This window comes from Haliotis rubra, unplaced genomic scaffold, assembly GCF_003918875.1.
Source record: "Haliotis rubra isolate DU_JTF1 unplaced genomic scaffold, ASM391887v1 Scf683, whole genome shotgun sequence".
Taxonomy (NCBI): domain Eukaryota; kingdom Metazoa; phylum Mollusca; class Gastropoda; order Lepetellida; family Haliotidae; genus Haliotis; species Haliotis rubra.
The window spans coordinates 130506-136573 of NW_025767394.1; positions in this window are offsets into that span (position 1 = coordinate 130506).

Sequence of the window (6068 nt, forward strand, 5' to 3'; positions counted from 1 at the left end):
TAGAGCAATCGGCCAGCTTCTCAAATGCAGACCATTTGTCATTGTACAAACTCTTGCGGTGGACACACTATGAGCCGCAGTGGTGCAGCCACAACAACCCGAATAACCCTTGGATTTCCAGATCTTTCTGAAGATGACCCAAAGCATAGATGAATCTGTCTGGATCTGGGTGCAACAGGCTGTGGGGATGCGATGGAAGGTGCAGCCACTGTGGTAGCGGTTGAGGATCTTCTTCGGCAAAGTCGGCGTAATTTAGGAACCATGTTCGCGCGGGCACCAAAGATTACTGCAACCAAAGAAAAGGGAGTCATCTGCCCGGTATTCCTTGAGCTATGGCTACAACAGGGTGAAGAAGAACTGGAGGAGGAAGAAACTGGTAGAGCATCTAGACCCTCCATGAAGAAGGGACAGGAAGTCCACTGCCCAAACGACAGGATCGAGGAAGAGGAACCGCGTGAGACAGGCGTTGATGGTTGTGCTTCATTGCAAAGAGGTCCACTAGCGGTCTGTGATTGAGGTGACAAACCAGATCGAATGCTTCGGGACAAAGCATCCACTCTGTTCCAGGGATGGCTTGTCTGGAATAGGACAAGAGCATTCTGCCAAACGTTCCTGCAATCCGGAATGTATTGCAGGCTCTGATCTGGATGTTGTTGTCGTCCAGGCGAAACAAAGCGAAGCGTCTGATTCAAGAAGACCGAGCTGGTTGTTCCCTTGATGCGGATCAACCAGACCACTGTCGAGTTGTCGATGCCACCAAGAGCTTGGAACCCGTGGCGAATGAATCCAGTGCTGAATGGCTAAGATGACAGCATTTGAGTTCCTGGGTTGTTGCTGTGCCAACCTGCCTGTGCGGTTGACCACAGCCCTGCCTCTGTCTGAGAGTCCAGGTGGCGCTAACCCTGCAGAATCGTCCACAAACAGTTCCGCGATTAGGTGTCAGAAGACACCACCACAGAAGAAAGGATGAAGATGAAGGGGCGGCGGAAGCAAGTGACCTGAGGTTCTAAGAGGATGAAAGGCGAGAGGAACCGTTGAAGCGGTCTGAGCATTAATCTGTGATAAACGCCGCCGAGCAAGACTGAGGATTCTTTGCCATCTGTCCGGTGGAACCCGCAGAAGGTCTTGATCTGTCAGGAACAAACCCCCTATGAAAATCAACTGTTGGGACGGCTCTAGGTGGAACGATCCGACCAAGTTAGGTGGAAAAGCGAGTGTAAAGTCCCTCTGTCTGCGTAGTAGCCAGCTGCTCCTTGTGACTCATGAAAGAGTTGTCTATGTAGCGGTTAAACTCTATCCCCGAAGATGAAGATACCGGGGGAAATGCGGTGCTGTAATTTGAGTGAAAAGCCGCGGGGCCTAGAGATGCCAGCGGCGGCTTCCACTGGTATGGTGACCGTTGAAACTGAACCTCCAGGAACTTCGGTGAGGAATTGGTAAATGGAGAACAGCAGGTATCGTCTTGAAAGATCCAGGCCGGCCAACCAATTCTTGGGGGAACCCAGTTTGGTTATTAACTGGTCCAGAATACCATCGAAAATGTGGTTGCTCCAGAAGGTAAAGTTTGTTGAACACGCCATATTCTGCATCATCATCATCACCTTCTGAGAATTCTTTTTGGGTACTAAGAAGATGGGAGAGTAAAACCCTTGGGAGTTGCTGGGCTCTAGTACTTGTTCTATGGCCTTACGATGGAATATTCGTGAGACCGGGGCGAGGTGGTCAAAGGCTGCGACATGGCTGTTGGCAACAGCCCATCTTGAGAAGATTGGAGACAAAGGTCTCTAGGATTGTCAGTTGGGCCCAGAAGACCCCGATCTCCTACCTACAGGTATGCTCCAGATATGGGCGGCTTGGCGGGAGGTCCCAGCAGTGACCGCCCAAAACATCAGCGGTGCTTGTTCTTGGGTTTGCGGTCTTGCCCAAGTCCTTTTGGTTACGGCGGGACGGACGTTGGAAGTTGTTGGGGCGTTACCTGCCGCGCCCTCTAAAGGCTCCATGAACCCGATGAAACTGGATTGGTAAAGGTTGGTGGTCCTGGTAGTTGGCTGACAAAGTGGCCGAAGTGGCGGAAGCACAATCTCAGTTTGGGTCAAGGAGGCATGCTCTGAAAAAGACATCGAGGGGATCTTATCCGCGAATAAGGTGGGAGCATAAAACAGAGACGCATCAGTCTTTCTTTAATTCCTCCTGCCAGGTACAGGGGCTAGTAGCCCAGTCCTCCTAATCACAGTGGTGAAAGTAGCCAAGGCGAGCGAGCGTGATCCACCATCAGACAGAACTGTAGCCTGCCATCTAAAGATAGTGGTAAGATGATCCCTAAGCAGGAAGGGGTTATCCTTAGAGATCTTGAAGTTATGGCCTCCGTGGCGAAAGCTTGAGCTGAAGAGGGCTTCAAGGTTCGATGGAGTTCGTATCAGTCACCAACAACTTGGCATCTGGGACCTTGTATTGAGCCTGAGAAGCATCCGACAATCGTTTGGCAGCTTCATCTTGTGTAGCGCCAAAATCCACAAAGTCAAAAGAATACCTTATGTCGTGTTGAGCAGGCTTGATGGAAGAGTTGAGAGGCGGCGGCCGGGCGCCCGAGCGTCCCACTACAGAGCGCCTGGGACAGAAAGCCAGGAAGAGCGAGGTGAACACCGGCGAAGCGTCTAGGTGAAAACAGCTTCAAGCGCCACACTCTGTTGTCGCTTGGGAAACGCCAGCATCCAGCGCCAGGTGAAGCGGCTTGAAGTGAAGAAACGATCATCTGGGCGCTGGCGATCCTCCGTTCCAGTAAACCAACCAAGTGCTCCGTAAGCCAGGAATCTTGAAGAATAGATGGACGCCTGGATTCCACAGCATTGTCGATCTGGGCCTGTGTGAGAGGCTTCGCTCTGGGCGTTCAGAAGATGAGACTGGCGGGGAGGTGAAATCGTAGATCGCCGATCCCGCTGAAGCGTGAAGGCGTTCCCAGCTGTGAGCGTGGCGTCCGAAGGAACCTGAGCAGTCTCAAAGCGTCGTTAAAGACATGAAGTAAAGCAGCTGCGTTAGTAAAACGCTTGCGTTGAGTAAAACGTTTGTTCGAGCAGCTAAAGCAGCATTTAAAATTCCGATTGGAAGAGTAGGTGCCCGGCAAAATAAGCACCGAGGGTTCCAGTTCCGCGTAAGGTTGACCAGACAATCGGGCAAGCAGGATGGGGGATCTTTTGGCGACTTCTGAGACTTACACCGATTGCAGTAAACCATTGGCATGAACTAACCACAGCAAGCTGCAACAACAGAAAAACAAATACTGTTGAACACATGTTGAAGTAAATATTAACATTATAACAAAGAAAATATGGCATAACAAAAACGGTTATGATAAAGCAAATATAAGCCTACATGGGAAGGAAGACCGCGTGCAAAACACATAACTTTGGTATACACGGCTTACCCGAATAAGAAGAAAGCTGACAACTAGCAGCGACGGTGAAGCGAAAAACAGGAAAGCGGAATCTGAAAACTAAAGCGACAACAGAGAGCACACACAGGTACCTCTGCATGTATGTGCCAGCCTAGCGACAGCCGCCATTACTGGCGGCATGTGAAAAACCTCTGCGAAGAAAAACCACAAAATATGACACAAATAAAGAGAACAAGATACATACAATGGTCAAGCAAGGACAAAAACAACCCAGGCTGACCAAAGAGGTACATAATTCTGCGAAGCAAAGCTGGATAAACAGCGAGGCAAAGCAAAGCAAATTAACACACGGCGAAGACCGTACAGTGAGAAAAAAAACGGCCAGCGGTGAGGTAGCTTTTAGTTATATCATGGTAGAAGGATGCAAGAGCGGTTACGTAGCAAAACACAAAAGAATACAGTAAGAAAGAAAACAGAAATATCGGTATACCGTCCAACTTCGCTGTGCGGGATAAAGGGCGTAAAGTGGTCGTGTTCTGGTTGTCACATGGCGGCGGGACGAGATCGACATGTCACCAGTTTCATGATAGCATGCAACAAGGATACTTATCGATCACGTTTCCAATCTTTGTATCGGATGAGCAAAGGTAATATGCACATTACCATGAGGTAAGGTAAGTTAAACAAATTAAAGATTGTAATTTTATAAAAAAAAATTAACTCATTACTCACGTATTAAATGTGAATATTAGCAGAACATAACTCCAGATTCAAAGACAGGTGAACAGTTAGTATTTTGTCAAGTCACCATGGGCAGCAATGCAGGCTTCAATGCGGCGGGGCATACTACTGATCAAAGAAGTTAGAAAGTCGTGGTCCATGTTGTCCCAATATCGGACCACCTCTTCTTTCATTTTAGCAATATTTGTCAGATTTTTCTTATTGACACTTTCCTTCACAAGTCCCCAAACATTTTCAATTAGATTTAGGTCAGGGCTATAGCTTGGCCAATCTAATAATGTCGTATTTTGGGTCCGAAACCAGGCCTGTGAATGCTTTGAACAATGTTTTGGGTCGTTGTGCTGCTGGAAAATCCGAAAATGTCCATAGAACACGTGAGCAGATGGAAGTAAATGTCCCTTGAGAATATCTGTGTACTGCTCGCTGTTCATATTCCTTCAAATACACAGAGGGCGTTGCCCTAACACAGATATACCACCCCACACGTTAAATTTCGGACTGTACTTTGGGTTGCTGATACAAAGGTTTTCAGTTTGTTTGGTCCAGAATTTCAGTGTATTAGGAAACAGCCACACAGAACTTTCATCTGAGAAAATCACATTGTCCCAGTTAAAATTTCTATGCTGTAAGCACCAGTTCAACCTTCACTCCTTTTGTTCAGGTTTAATGATCTGTGATGGAATTCCTCGACTTTTCTGCCAACCCACTGCAGTGCAGCTCAGTTCTAATTGTCTCCTTACAGACAGCCACAGTTCCTCTATCAATCATATCATAATAAGTCTGCTAGCAAGTAAACAAAGGGGATAACTCTTCACAAACTAATGAAAAAGTATTAATGGAGTTGTCTCTCTTGAATGAAACCAAGCACTTGATAGCTGGTCAAGGCTGTTTATACTAGAAATCCAATTAAACATATTCCAAAAATTCTCAATAATTTCTGGTCATTCTATAGAAATGATTGCTTTACTTATAAATCTGAAGTCCTAATTTGATATGATAAAATCTAAATCTTCAAAATCAAGGTCAGATCTGGGTTAGAATTGGTCTTCAGTAACCCATACTTGTAAAAAGAGGTGACTGACGTGGTCAGTCTCGCTGACTTGATGTTAAACAACAAAGAAACCAGATCCTTGTACGAAGATGGAAAATTTGACTATCGAATCCTTTTGGATGGCTAATATAGCTGAACACCTCAAACAATTGGTTGACACGCCGACACGTCATCTTAGCCCAATTGCATAGATCAATGCCCATACAGTTGATCACTGGATTGTTTGGTCCAGACTTGATTATTACAGACCCCCATCATACAGCTGGAATATTGGCTGAATGTGACGTTAAGCAAGAAACCAACCAACCAATATTGAAGGTCTGTGTCCTGCCAACAAAGCTGCACACTTCTATATTAGTGTCCCTCTCTTTCAATATCTCAATTGTCGTTAACTTTTCAAATATATAAACATATGATAATCTGCAGGACAGAAGTGGAACTCTACCTACCTCCTCAAAAAGCACAGTCCAGGATGTTTCCAATGTACTCGAACTGAGGATCCAGGATCTCTTAACATATAAGCCCAAGCTGAAAAATTCAAACATTTTAATGTTTTACCATGACAACAAACTGGTTATTGTCAATCTTTGACAAACATTCATAGTAGGTTTGTTATAAATCTCGACCTTAATATACATGGGTCTGTCTCCCCACCTGGGACTATGTCCATTGCTTGACAAGTGTCGGGACATCTTCTATAACCTTCCGTCTGCTACTGCTTGCTGAGCTTGGCCAAGATGAACAGGTTAAGCTTCATCCAGAATTCGGGTCCAGTCTCCCAGAGTTCACGACGTGGTAGTTTCTCTAAAGAGAACTGAAACACATTTATTGTGCAAGAAATTAAATTCAGATATGAAATTACTTCATCATCTACATTGATCAGAC